The sequence below is a fragment of the Molothrus aeneus genome, chromosome 19 (genome assembly GCF_037042795.1).
Source record: "Molothrus aeneus isolate 106 chromosome 19, BPBGC_Maene_1.0, whole genome shotgun sequence".
Lineage (NCBI taxonomy): Eukaryota > Metazoa > Chordata > Aves > Passeriformes > Icteridae > Molothrus > Molothrus aeneus.
Window position 1 is genome coordinate 5,088,461 of NC_089664.1, and position 15,604 is coordinate 5,104,064.

Consider the following 15,604-nt stretch of genomic DNA (forward strand, 5'->3'; position numbering starts at 1 on the left):
AGTTAATGAGCAAGTGACACTGGCTTGCTGTCATTGTCATGGGGGAATGAGGGAGGAGATGTGTCTGCTTACCAGGGACGCCTTTCTGTTCCTGTACATCATTTCCAACCCTGCAGTTTTGGAAATAAAGGAAATAAAGGAGGAAGAGTCTTGTCTGCATCCCCAAGGTGTCCATCCAGCAGCAGAGCCTCTCTGAGCAGCTTGCACCAGCAATTGGGGCAAGAACAGGCATCAGAGGATGCTGGGGAAGCAGGATTAATGGAACCCAAGGGGAGACAAGCTGCATCATTATGTGCTGGTGACATGATCAGGGCTTTTCAACAGCAGCACAGGTGTGTTCTTGGGGGCTCTTCCCCTGGCTTGAGGAGCAGGCATCACTCAATCATAAAACACTCTCAGGTGTTGACAGGTGGAAAATGGAAATTCTTTAAGGGAAGATTGCAAGGCAGCTTGAGCACTCTTCGAGGACAGTCACCACAGAGGGAGGTCATGCTAATTGCTGAAATCAAGGTGATCTGGAGAAACATTGGCAGCGCTGTCCTACAGTCACCTTCAGCACAGCAAGATCCCAAAATGCTGCTCCCAGAGCATTGGACCATGTGCCAGCTCCTGCAGCCCTCTCTGAAAAGGATGCTTCAAGAACACAGTGCATTATAAATTGATGCCCACGTGAACATGCATTCCCACTACCTGAGGTAATTATAAACTCTCTTCTTTAAGAATTCCTGGCAAGACTCCTCCGTTTCCTTCCTTAAACCAAGTCCTCTAAGTCACAGGACATAGAGCAGAGGAAAAAAAAAGAGATTCTATTCAGCCTCATTTGAACAGCCATTCCTGAATTCACACACTCTGTCCCCTCTAATGCTGTGAGGAAGATGATACACAGCTCAATGGTAGTTACACATTTTAATAGACAGTGAAATGTGAACAGGAATTGTGCAAAGACAAACCTATGTAATTACAAGGTTAAATATTGTGATAGCTGAGCCAAAACAACCCTGACAAAACCCAGACTTCTGACTTGCAACCCGTGACTGAAGCAATTCAGCAGAGTGGAACAAGTCTAGAGTTTGGGGTTTGATTTTATTTAGGTTTTTTTATCATCTTGGAGCAGTACAATTTCTGAGTACAAGCCAGAGCAGTTGTCTGGAAGAGTGGCCACTCCTTTCCCTCCTTGGAAGCTAATGGCTCATCTACCAATTCAGCAGGAGTCAGGAGATAGTCATCTCACTGTAATATCTTTTGTCTTTCTCCACCAGCACCTCATTGATGGGCAATTTTTCTAAACACCAGCAAAATTGCAGTGCCTGCTTCTCTGTCAATAAATTCCATTATTTCACAAGGAGCTTGGCTACCATAGCTAGCAAATGCTGAAGTGATTACATTGAGGAGCTACAGATCTGTGGCCTGAGCACTCTATAAATCTATGGACAAAGTTTGATAAAGCACATTGATACTTTATCTGACAGGAGCCTGTCTAGATTTATGGGGCTTAAAGCTGCTTGCACTGTCATCCTTGATTCAATTAATGCAAAAGCAGCTCCCATCTTCACAGTTCTTACTTGTTGGGCAAAATATGAACTTGACATTCTTCCCCCACTTTAATGAGTGAAATATAAAGTGATGGAATCAGCCAAGGAATAAACACATGGCTCTGGAGTGGGGATGGTAATGCAATGGTGTGCTCCATGTAAAAGTGCTGGGATCCATGGAGGATTTGCTCCAGTCTTGGGGTGCCATCAGTTTTTTCCTTAGTCTTTTGTAGTCCTAATAATGAGCAGCAAAATCAGATTAAATTGGGGGATGTTTACAAAATATTGTATTTGACTTTTTTATTTGTTTCCAACTCGCCGGGACTGAGCTATTGAGAGACAGGGAGAAAGAGCAGGTTATACTTTGGGACAGCAGGGATGTGGCTTGTGGGAGAGGGTCTTTCATTACTAGAGAGGATTGAAATGGGATCTTTAAGGTCCATGCCGTTATTTTGTGACTCTACAGAAGTCTCTCTGTCTCTCAAACACCTGCAACAAAGCGCTCCTGGCTTTGTCTTGATTTGCTTTTTTGTGCAGAAAGTGTCTCTTAAACACTTGCTGTTACATTGATATGCCAGACCCACTTCCACATCCTTTGAAGGCCCAAAATCCTGCTGGTGTGAGAACCTGTGAATGCTTCCTGTGGGATGCAGTCCAAGGAGGGCTGGAGCTGTGTGTGACACCTGAGCTCTGGAGCAGGCCCTGCTGTTGGTGTGCACTGCAGTTCTGTCTGCAGGGAATGTGGAGAAATCCAGGAAAGTGATTGACCTGCCAGATCGGGAATGTTTGCTGTGATTTCTGCCCAAGAAGAGGGAGTTTCTCCCAGCCATGCCTCGCTGCAGCTTGAGGATTGAAGTGACACTTGAGAAGAGCCCAGGCTCCACAGTGTCCCCCAGGCAGGGAGCAGCTCACCCCAGAGCATCCCTGCCATCCTGGGGACCTCACCTGCATCCCCTGGCATGGTGTAACTCCTCTGTGCTCCCTGACAGGAAAGCAATTTACTGCAATTTACTATAAATCATCATAAAAGCCCTTCTCTTGTGACACACTCAGTCAGAAACCCTAAAGATGACTGACAGGCTCTTCATAAATATTTATGACCTCTAAAAAAAGATTGAAAGAAAGAAAAGTTTAATTCTTCCCTCAGTGAAATTTGAGAGTGGAGACTTCTCTGCAGCAGCCAGGTCTGCCCTTGTGCTGGCACAGCAGAAGTGAACCCACCCTGCCCAGTGGAGCTGCTCTGCCCAGGGTCACCCCCATCCCCAAAAGCAGGAGGGTGCAGAGAGCCCAGCCCTGCCAGCTTGGCCACGGTGACAGAGGGGTGTCCCCATGCCCAGTCCCACTGCTGCTGCACTCAGGCATCAAATCCAGAGGAAACCTGGAGAGACTGGAAGTGCAAGAAGCATTTAAAGTTCCTAAAAAATTGCCCAAAGTAGGCAAAGCTGCTTTTCTAAAGGCCTTAGCAAAGGGCTGCTGCACTTAATAGTTTGTTTTTACCATGAGGAAGCAAATCATGACCCAACCAGGGTCCTTCAAGGCCAGGCTTCCCAAGAGAAATCAGCCCACAGGCATTTGAGCCCATTCATTACAGCATCTGAGGCTGATTAGGATTTTATATCCATGTTATTTTGCTACTTTGACTTCTGCTCTTTCTCAGTTTATAAATATTGTGACATTTACTGCTGCTAGTTTGGGAGAATAGGTTAGAACCGACCAAAGTCTCGGTCTCTGTGCTGCAGAGTCAAGCCATGAGAGGAAATCTGAATATGGAAAATTAAGTGAATATTCCCCAGATGAAACTGTCTCCCAATCATAAGTCATGTGATAATAAATTTCAGTTGAGTGACAACAATATTAACAAACTGAAAAAAAGATTGATGTGCATCACAGGTCCATGAATGCAAAATAAAAGGGAAAGGCTTGCTAGTCTGTGAGAGGCAAAGTATAAATATGTATCACTTGGTTCTAAAGTGAGTTATGATTACATTTTCCTACTTGTACCTGAAATCTGTAGAGGTTATTCATCTTATCCCTGTATCAGCCATGACAGTTATGGCCCTGCGCTGCATACGGCACAGATACCTGCTCAGCAGATAAATCAGCAGCCATGAAGGGACCTGTTGTTATCAATTTGATCTCCAGAATAAATATACAAATATGTGTACAGCATTGTTGTCACTGAGAACAATTTCCCTTCTTCTCGCCGATACATTTTTAAGAGGTTGTTCCAAGAGCCACTTTCTGACAATGCCAGAGGGAAACAGAGGGGAGCAATGATCAGGCAGGAGGACTAGATTTATGGACTGTTGTCTATTTTATTTTAAAAGGAAAAAAAAAAAGAAGCCAATCTCTTCATTGTAGCATCACTTGTCCTCGGAGGGCAGCGCTGGCTGTCTGCAGCAAGCCGGGGAGGGAAGAGGCTGTGGGGAGTTATGGTCAGTGAACATCTGTAAGAGGAAACCATTCCTGATGAGCCTGAGAGTGGTATTGCCTCTCCACTGGTGCTAAAGAGCTAAAGGTTTTATGATGCAGCAGAGACTGTAGTTTAGTCCTGATTTACCACGGCAGTTCAGGCAGGAGCAGAGCTCAGCCAGGGCTCAGCCAGGCGGCACAGGACACGCACCCGGTGGGGAGCTGGGCAGGGGGAGCCAGGGGAGGTTTCCTCCCCTTTCCTCGTGAGTCAGATCACAGTGACATGCACAAGGATATGGGAGCAGTGGGACTGTGCCACTGCAGCCCTGCCTGCGGCCTCTGAGCAGGGCACATCGGGTCCTGTTGGGCAGGAGTGACCCCAGAGGGGTCTGTCCTCACTGGGCACTTCTGGACAGGCCACTCATCCACGTCCATCCAGTGCCAGTCCTGGGGTTGCCATGGGTGACAGCCCCTCAGAGCCCAGCTCCTGTCAGCTGTCCTTCCTTGCAGAATCACAGCAAGAGGGGATAGGGCAGCAGAGACACCAGTGAGCCCCAACATCGGCTGCTGGAATATCCCAGCAAAATGGGAAGGAATTCAAACAACTCCAGTGCTATCAAAGGCATCTGCCTGTGTGCACTGACCTGAGCCCTGTGGTTTTTGGTCCCACAGTGAGCAATAAAGGCTTGCCCAGCTGGAAATGCGGATGGGTACTGAAGTTAAGATGTTGAATTCATGCTTTGCCTTCCTTGTTACAATCACTTTGTCAGGGACTGAAATGGTTCATGCCTTAAACTTTGTTATGAAGGAGTTCTGCTCATTACAGCAAAAGCTGTATCAAGAAGCTACAACCACGGAAGCCCACTCCTCCTTGAAGAACATTCTCATGGGAGGCAGCTGAGGGGGTGCCATAACCCACAAAAAACCCCCCAGAGTGCTCCCCAGACTCATTCCTGAGGCCTTGCACCATTGGACTGCAGTGACACAAAGTGATGCAACAGACTCAGAGCCTGCTGCAAGAGACAGTGTCCAACTCTGACACTGTCCCCAGGGAGCACCTGGGCATTCCCCCCTGGCCTGAGGTTATATTGATCTGTTGGATTCCATGCTTTTCAGGGGACCCTCACCACCCAGACCAGCCAGAGACGATCAACAGGACACCAGTGGTATCCACAGACTGGTGACTTTCTCTTTAATCTCTTTTCTATTTCTTTCTCCTGCTTTTTCTCTCCGTCTCTCATATTTACTATCAGATAAAAACCATATTGTTGACTTTGGCATATGGTCTAATTTACACCTTAATTCAGGCAGAGGCATTGCCAATCAAAAATTGGACTGTAACAGATGTGTTACAGGTGAGGGATGGAGCCTCTCCACATTCACCTAAAAATCCCAGCATGATGGAAAGGCAGCAGTGGCTGCACAGCCAGTGCCTTGCCTGAATTTTCTACATGATACCAAGTACCCATGAAGATGATGACAACATGAAAAAGTTTCCATCCTTGACAGCTACGTTCTGCCCTTGGACTTAGTTTCCAAGTCTGGGGGGAAGAACAGTGGTTCTATATAATTTCAATTTCCAGGTAAGGCTGGAATGCAATCTCCTGATGACTCTGCCTCAGTAGCCCAGGGAAAAGATTTCTTCCTGAATTGTTTTGGGTCTCTAAATACTGTCTCTTCTGGGAAGTCTTTTGTTTCTTAATTGGTACCGTTCATGCAGCTGCATCACAACTGTGCTGAAAGTCCCCAGCAAGGATAGAGCCCCAGATTTGCCAGGAGACAAAAAAAACATTGTTTCCAAATAAAGTATGACATGGATAGGTGTTTGATCCTACAAATCATAACCTCCAGGCTCCATCCTATCTCACAGAATTAATCACCTCCCTTTCCCTGTCAGCAGTTGTGTGTAATAATGCTGTTACTCAGGCACACTGTAATTCTGTGCACACCCAGGTTTTAAAGTCTTCTGACCTTTTCTCCTTGCTTTTCTCCAAGATTGTGCCTTTGTTTTAACCAGCTGTACGTATTTCTTCAATAACAGCATGGCTTTGATTTTGATTTCCCCAGGGAAAGCTCAGGCTTCACTCTGGGAAGTCAGAGGTTAATAAAGATGTGTTTGATTTGGAAATGAGAAGGCAGGAGGGAAGTGCTGGTGAGCCTGGGAGTTGGGGGAAGCAGGAAACTTGATTGTGGAGATGGTGAGGATGTCACCTGCGAGGCACCTGAGACGCCGCACGCTGAGCGCGTTTCATGACATGCAGGGAGAGGAGATGAATCAGGCTGGGCTTTTTCCCTAAACTATGATACTTTAATGAAAAACAACTTCTGTCCTTCTGGAAGAGCTATTCCTATTCTTGAACTGTGAAGGAGGAGGAGGGAGCAGGAAAATGCCATCTGAAATTGTTGAGCTAAATCCAGAGACGGCACATTCTGGCCAACAGGGAAGATGTAACCGTATATCACAGCATTCTGTTAATGAGGATTCATTTTTAGCCCAGCTTGTCTGTAATGAAAACCCCTAACATTTAATTTCCATAAAGGCAGAATTAAGGCTGTCTTTAACCTCAGTGTTCTCTACATATTTGATTTTGGCTGTGGTGTAAATCTTCATGCTCAAATAGCAATGTAGGAGCCTCCTCCCACCATAATAAGTGGATAATGCTGACTCATAATTCTCACTGTAATTCCAGACCAAGAATGTGCAGCTCCCATTGTTGGGAATACTGTCACTAAAGAGGTATCGCTGGTTTAGTTAAATATTTGCAAAAAGAGAGGTTTTTGTACACACTGAGACTTCAGTGTTTGCAGGAAAGCAGTGGTAAAAGAATATAGGTGGATACACTTGTTTTGTATATATAAAAATTAGAAAAAATTATATTTTCCCTTGAATTTATTTTCAACTCTATTAGTGTATTATGTTGCCATGGCCATTTGGGCACATATTTTGTGGTTTTCAGCACCAAAATATCATTGAAAATTTGGACTTTGGGCATTACAGTGGTCATTTTGCAATTACAGCTAAAGAAATCCACCACCAACCAAGAAATGAAGGACAAATCTCATGTCCCTGTGACACTGGAGCATACTCTAAATCACTACTTTCACTCATCTGCAGAGCTGTTTTGCATCAGTGTAAAAACTGCCCAAATTATCACAAACAGCAGTGGCAGAAGCTGATATGCTCTTTGCTATGAAGGAGTGGAAGGTGAAAAAGACCAAATTATTTGCTGTGTCTTCATTTCATCCCCTGCCAAATGAAGCCACTTCCAGAGGAGGCTGGTGGGGGTTTCTTCCTGAATGTCTGGAAGAGCTCAGAGGAGGTGGAAAATGCAAAGGAATCATAAAGTATCCTTTCAGTAAGGCTTCCTGGAGAAATTAGGAATCTTAATGTTAATTAGAGCTGTGTGAATAATTCATAATGGCTCATTAAAAAAAATGCTGCTCCTTCTTTCTGTTTGCAAATTGTCCATAAGCAGATTTCTCTGGATTGTGCTTTTTATTCAAGGCTATCTGCTAAATTATTTTAGGGGAGTATTTGCTCTGTGCCTCGTTCAGGAGGAGTGAGCTGGGCATATTGAATGGTGAGAATTCACCATGATCACCTCAGTTTTCACTGGATATATTGATCACCTGGTGGGTTTCTGGATACGTTAACATTTGGAGGATGGACTCCAGCACGAACACTGGATTACAGCTCCTTGTGCTCCCCCATCTGTATGTCACATCCACCCACTGTCTCTCTGTTCAGGACTTGCCTTTGCATAGAATTATTCAGAAATGTTTAAATCAGAATAATTATTCCTGAACAGCTCTTCTCTGTGAGCACTTATCCTATAATAAGAGTGCTGTGTACCAGTTTAGTTTAATCTGCTTGAAAGTGAGCTAAACTAAACAGGAATAAGGCATGCCAACTGCAAAAATAAAGATGCCACAGAATTGAAATTCACAGCCCATCTCTTGCTTTTTAACACAAAATCCTTTTTCTGGGTCAAAGAGGGGCTGAGGCAGTAGTGGGAGCACTCAGTAAATACCCGGCTCAAAGCACCCACTGTTAGGGAGGGGATGCTCAAAGAGACTTCGAGTGTGACCCCAAACAGCTGGTCTTTGGTAATCCAAATGATTTCCCATGTGTGCACAAACCCTTTGGCTCAGCACTCCCTGCCCCGGGGGTGTGCAGCTCCCAGCACAGCAGCCCCAGTCCCCGGGCACAGAGGGGTTAATGAGCCAGGGAGCCCCCAGAGCAGGGGCAGGATTGGGATCAAAGACCAGACCCAGCCACCTCCAAACCCCCACCTCCATCCTCTGAGTAAATATTCCCGGGTGGAAGAAAAAGAAAGAAATAGAAAGACTATCAAAAGCTTGGTGGGTAAATATTCCTTCTGCACTACAAACCGTTGCTTACAGCTAGTATTTTTTGGGTAATGATCTGCTTTTAGATTTTCTCTGAGATGTATATTCCATCTCTTTGGCACTGTCTCAGCCTTATCTCTGCTCGTTTTTTTTTTTCCCCGCTTTCTCAAATCTCTTTCTTTACCTTTAAAACACTCTTTCCCCAAGCAGTTACAGATGTATTATTGCTGGTTTTGCTCTTAACATGCAGCTGAGCAGCTCGGGAGGCAGAGGGAGGATGCTCGTGGCAAACTCCACATCCTGGATGCAGCTGCAGGAGCTGCTGCAGCTCAGCTGACCCGAGCACCACCAAGTGCAGTGGAGCTGCATCTGCCCCAGGTGTGAAAAGTGCATATTATATGGCTCTACACAGATATTTACCATGTGTATTTTGATGTATTGATTAGTGGTGCTGCATTAACGTGTTAATAATAAATGTAGTCTTGTAATTAAAAGGTAACTTTTGTAGTTAAAATGAGAACTATGTATGTGGGATATTTTTTTAAGAAAGGAATGAGGCACTCGCACCAGATAGCAGCCACAGGACACCTGAATCTTTCAGAGAAAAAGAATTTATTGCTCCCTTATCAGAAGAAACGAACTTGTTCCCACCTCAGAGGTGCTGTTAGGATTAGAAGGAAGAAGTTGCTGATGACCAGACAGAATCCTGTGTTTGAATGGAATTTATGCATCACGTATGGAGTGTATGAATATGCAACAGGCTATTGTTTTTTAAGGGTTAATCCTCTGTTAATGTGTGTCCTTTGTCTCATATTGTTCTAATTCAATTTGTCCAAATTATTATTACTCTAATTGTATTACTATTTTTATAACCATTTTATTACTATTAAACTTTTAAAATTTTAAAAACAAGTGATTGGCGTTTTTCACAGGAGGTGAAACCAGAACAGAAGCTTGCAGCAGGACACCACTTCATAAAGGATACAAAAATTAAATAAAAATAGTAATAATAAAAAAATAATAAAGGAGGAAATTTATCAAAAAAAATCCTTTAAGTCAGAGGCATGGATTTGATTTTCTCAGTGCCAGCAGGAAGGCTCCCTGTGCAACCACAGCAGGATTCTCACCAGGATTTTCACCAGCACTCCAAGCAGTCACATTTTAGAGCAGGGTCCCTCTTCCACAGGGGCACTTCTTGCCAAACTTCAGCTGCTAATGTTTGGTACCTGCCTTGGCCTGGTGATCTCAAGTTCATACATGCCCAAAGGAGGGTGAGAGTCATTCTCAGCTGGACACTTCACCTAGGAGAGACTGTTTGTGCTCTGCTGAATAACAAATCTGAGTTAGGTTCCCTGCTGAGGCCACAGGAAAGTGGGTTGCAGCAGTCTTTCCTGGGGTGAAAATCACAAAAGACATGGGGGGCTGCAGGAGTTAAAATAAAAGATGTTCTTAGAGATAAATTACATTTGCACTGCCGAACCTGAGTAAGGCACTGCCAAGACACTTGAGGACATTGGCAGATGGAGAGTGTGCGTGTCAGTGTGCGACAGGACAGAGGGGCTGGTGACAAACAGGCCAGGCTGCTGTGACTGACAGCTGGGCTCCCACTGCCAGCAGTGCCTTCCCTTCCCACCACTGGCACCTCAGCCTGGCCCCACACCATCCTCTGCCATCCTCCAACCATTCCTCAGGCAGCTTTGGCAGGACTTCCTCCAGCCTTGGCTGCCTTGGTCCTTCTGGCAGCCTTTGGATTTACAAGAGTTTAATTCAAAGTCGTTGCTGTGCCCCAGTGCCCTGATCCTGTGCCTCAGTTTCCCTTTGTTCCCATGGCCCCTGTTCCTTCCAGGTGCTGCTCCCTTTCCTCTCGGAGCAGCAGGCACTGACACCACATTGCAGACCTGCTGAAGCACCAGGGTGGTGCCTTTTTGGGACTACCTAAAACCAGGGGCCAGACAGAATTAAAAGAATAAAAAGTATTTCTATTTATTGAAAGGCCTTCAGGTACATTTCAGGCAGATGAAGCCACCCAGAGGTTACACCCAAAAATGTACAATGGGTCACGGTTTCCATGCTTTTATAAGTTTGGTCCATTTGCATATTGGGGGTTAATTAATTACAGCTTCAGGTAATGAAGTCATTTACCCCAAGTTTGCTCCCCCCAACTCAATTTGTTTCCATCTCTGGGGCCTGAGGCAGTGAGGGGTCCTTGATTGCCAGGCCTGGAGAGGAATTGTTGTGTCTGCCCAAGATGGGAAAGCAGCAGCAGCTCACACTGTGTGTGGAGTTTAGAGCTATACACTAAAGAATTGCAGGTGTAATCAAATATATGAAAAAACATAAAACTAAAATCTGAAGGCATCAAAGGAAGGCTCAGCCCACCATGCAGGCAGAGGAAATATCCCACTTGGAGGCAGTGGATAAAAAACCTCCTGAGAGCCCCTTCAGGAGCAGGGCCATGGCTCCCCCTCTTTCCCATCCCAAATCCCAGGCAGTTTAAAGGATGAAGCTGTGCAGTCACCTGCCAGCCTCCCCCAGCCCAGCCATAAAGGACAGCAGCAATGGCACCTCTGGCCCTGTGCTTCCCAGGAAGGGGATGTTAATATACCCCATCTTTATTATCCTATCTGAAAAGATATTTCGTTTTACCAGTTTTTACTACACAATCTCAATAACTCCAACTTGTTTAAGGGCTCACTGCTCCAGGAAAATGCATTACATCTTGGCTTTTAAATCTGCCAGCTCCCATTTATTGGTATTAATAATAGATTGGGAAAGCTGTTCTTTTTATTTTGGCCCTCTGAATAATTTTTTTTCTTGGTAGCTCTAAAATCAAATATTTTAAAAAGAAATTGTCTTCAAGCAGCATTTCTGTTTCCTAAAGGTGGTCCCACTCTGTGTGCTGCTAAGGACTCATTTCCAGTGCTTAGGAAAGGGGAAAAGTGATGGCAAAAAATATAGCAAAACTGTTTAATAATCATTTATGAGTCCAAAGTGTCCAGGGAAAAAGTTTTTAATAATAAATACCTAAATTAGTTTTCATTTAAAGTTTAGGCGTATCTTTAATTTAGAAATACTATTTAGGCAGAGAAATGTTGATGAGGGCTGGAGTAATTACTTGCATAAGTGGAAATACAAAACTTTGGTGTTTTTACACAGTTCATTCTCCTCCTAACTCCACAGAGCTTTTTTTAAGCTGAGCTCACCCAGGGAATTGCTGCCTGCATGTTTATGTATTTACTGTAAAGATACTCTTTTTTTTTAAACTTTTTTTTTGCCAAGCCAGCATTGGCTTTTTAATCTTTCACTCGTTTCAGCATTACTGTAGTGGAGGAGGATATTAATGGCCAGGCCCTTCTCTCAGGAATGCTGGTGTAAAAGCAGAGCAAATGGGCTGAAAGCAGTGGAATTTCCCCATGTTTGAAGCATCCACACCCAGCCCCTGCTGCTCAGGGGATGTGGGAACCTGGGATCACCTCGAGTTTACCTTCACCTCTCTCCTGCTGTGCTAATAAAAATGTGAGAGTGGAATTTTGGCCAATAATAATTCTTTTCCCTCTGCTGTCTGCTGTATAAATGCAATCCCTGCATTCTTATATTGAAGCTGGGAACCTCTAAGCAATTACTTCCCAGCACATTAGCATCCATGTGCTAAATGCTAAAGGGTTTATTCAGTGCATTGCAGGATCAGGTTATTGCTGAGTCTGTCCATCATGCCCAGAAATTACTGCTATAAGTGCTTTAAGAGCATGGCCAGCACAATGGAGATATAACCCAGCTGAAGGACTGCAGTGCTCCTATTTAGAGAAAGGAGGAGGGAAAAAAAGCTGCCAAAGTGTTCAGATGCACAAAATCTCATCATCAAAAGCTCATCGCTGGAGGGACCAAAAAAAAATGTTAAAAAAAAGAGACACAAACAACTTTATACTGAAATTGAGTGGAAATTGGAATAGTGAAGGAAATATGCTTTTTTTTCAATTCCAGATGCTCATGCAGTCTTTTGCCTGGGATTAAGAGGTCACTTATTGCAGCCTTAAAGGATAAGGACTGGGCTAGATAGGAGAATCAGCAGCTGTTTATTCTGTAAATGTTTGAATATGAATCAGGTCTTCCTTTTCAGAGATTTGCTTATTACTTTTATTTACCAGGATAATATCAGAAGTCTAATTAATTCTCCCTACCTTTTTCAATCTTCAGTCTCTCAGTGCTTCAGCAAAGCTGGAACCCTTTAGAGCTTTCTATCTATTGACTGAAATATCCTTGTTTATAAGGATGGCTATGTCTTCATCTTTTCAGCTGAGATTGCCTCAAAATGTACCAGTGCAGAGCACAGAGATAATGCTGGGGAAATAATAACTTCTTTTATTTTCTTTTTGCATTTGGTTATCAACTAGTAGTTTATTTCTGTAATTGTGTTTATCAGAGTCCATGGTGCACAGTGGTTAATATTCAGGAATTGTTATTATCTCTTTCAAAATTTAGAAATATCAGCCTCACTGAGACATCCTGAGGTCTGGGGCTATGAAGTGACATCTCCAAAATCACCTAGGGGAAGATTTTAAGGCTGAGATTCAACAGACCTAAATGTGACGGTCAAAAATCAGTGTCCAGTCCCAAAGTACCTTTGCAAACTCCTTCTGAGGCCAACTGCCACTCTCTGAAGCATTTCTGGAGGCAAATGCAGCCCTGAAAGGACAAATGAGCTCTCTCTGTGCTATTTCAACAAGGATTTTGTTTATTCTTGATTATTTCTGTTGGTGACACCTGTATTACTGGAGTTTGCTGTTTGCTCACAGCACTCTCTCTGCTGCTAAAGCCTTTGTGCAGTTGACCCGAACATTTCCAGGTTTTAAAAGTTTTCAGCTAATTCCTATTGACTCCTTTTAGATTTCAAGAAAAATTTCCTTCTCCTTCTTGTGACTCTGGTGCTCCCAAAATAGTTGTTCAGTAAAAATAGCTCTTAATAACCCTGTGGCCCAAAGAGGGGCCCAGCCATTTCCTAAACACAGCACGAGGTGTTCTCTCTTGATTACGCATTCGTTATTGATAATTATTAATTATATGCCGGTTACTACACCACTCTCTTGTTCTATTGGCATGCTGTGCATTTCAGAGAGGCAAAAGCCATTCCAGGAGGAATGGGTGATATCTGCTGAGCACAATAATTAATAACTTTATCATAGTGATGTACAACTCCTTAACCCTGAGCTCTGGAACACACAAGGAAAACCTGCCCAGGCTGGTTCTCACCTTGCTCTGCACATGAGCCACTTTGCACTAAGGCTGGGACACTTCTAGAGCCAAGAGAGGGAGGTGATAATTAGTTACCATTAATTAGAGGACATTGCCCAGGCTTGGGCCTCTTGGATTTTGCAGAATGGTGTCACTCATGGATTTTGCAGTATGGTGTCACACTTGGATTTTGCAGAATGGTGTCACTCATGGATTTTGCAGTATGGTGTCACTCTTGGATTTTTGCAGTATGGTGTTACACTTGGATTTTTGCAGTATGGTGTCACTCATGGATTTTGCAGTATGGTGTCACTCTTGGATTTTTGCAGTATGGTGTTACACTTGGATTTTTGCAGTATGGTGTCACACTTGGATTTTTGCAGTATGGTGTCACTCATGGATTTTGCAGTATGGTGTCACTCATGGATTTTTGCAGTATGGTGTCACTCTTGGATTTTGCAGAATGGTGTCACTCTTGGATTTTTGAGGGACTCCAAAGACATCTCTGGTCATGCCCAGCCACCTGGGCTTCCTTGAGCAAGGAAGGTGTGAGTAAAGAATTCTTCCTTTGGTGTGCAAGAAATGCAAAGCAGGAAATTTGTGTCCCTTGCCTGGTGTCTGAAGTTGGATCATTACACAAAAATTCACTTTTGAAAAGCTTGATCCTCCTTCTTCCACTTCTCTTTGAGCATTTCAGTGGTGGAAACAACACACAAACACGGCCTTGGCCATGAGGTTTTCTCCCCCTCCATCCATGCAGAGCACCAGTGTCACCCTGTTCTTCTAAGCTCTTCTAAGCCTTCTGATGTTTACATTCTTATAATGTAAACAACTTTCTCACCCAGTTTTATGTAAATGATTATTGTTTTGCATTCTTTTCTGGAAGAAGAGAAATTTGATGGACTGTTGGTTTGTCCAGCATCATTAGAGAGGTGGCACTGTCATCCTCCAATCCGCTGTCACTTTTGAAAATCTATAAATGTTGAAGTCAGAAATTAAACTTCCCTCTTTTTTACCTTGGGGGTTCCAGTGTCTGTGTCATTTTATTTTGTGTCCTGTAGCAACACACCAGGGCCAAGGGAAAGATCCAAAGCTCCCACTGGCAGACACCCTGTGGTGAAGGGAGTCCCTTGGGACTTACACCAGCACCCAAACTCTCCTCCCAACACTCCTTTGGCTCTGCCAAGCTGCTGTGTTTGGATTTCCAGCCTGGCTGTTATTTGAATGTGCAGTAAGTAGCCTCTTGCTGGCAAATATGAGGAGCTGATAAGCTTCTGAAATCTATATTCCAGCCTTGAGATAACAAGACAACAAATTTTTTACATCCTAGGGAATGAAAAAAATGTGACAGGCTGTTAGGGGAAGAGATCAAGATATGTGCAAACACAAATCCCTGTCCCTGCATTCCTGACTCAGTCATTCCCTGGGTGACACAATTGGGGTGAGGGGAGTGTCCTATTCCCAGAGAGGGGACAGAAGGCATGGAAGCACCAGGGCTGCAATTGATTTTCCTCTGCTGGAGGAGCAATTACACTCCCAAAGTGGCAAAAAAAATAAATAAAAACAAATGAGTCATAAACACCCCATTTGAATCTTTAAATGAATATCGGATTTTAATTATAGGGGTTTAATTTTTAGAACGGAAAAGCTACTTTTGCACAATTACTGTGTGGAACTTTTAATTAACTTTCAAGAACTTTCTCTTACTTAAAAAAAAATCTAATTAATAATACTTAGGGAGCTATTAGCATAAAATAAGTCATGGACAGGGTAGAGAACTATAAAGCATATATTGTACAAAATCACTTGGAAGAAAGACTTGTTAATTCTAAAAACAAAGGCAAAGTTTCCAGCTTTCCTAGTTCTGGCCTATAAAAAGCCATTTTTTGTTTTTTTGCTGAATGAAAGCATGAGGAAGACATGGAAATCATAGGATTTGGAACAGAAAATGTTTTTATGTTAATCAGCTGCTGCAGAGACCTGGAAGACTGGGAGAGGGGGTCTTTCACCCAGCAGAGGCTCCTTTAATTGGGGAAATATGACCCTGGCAGGTGGGGTGGTTCTAGGGAGACAGGGAGTGA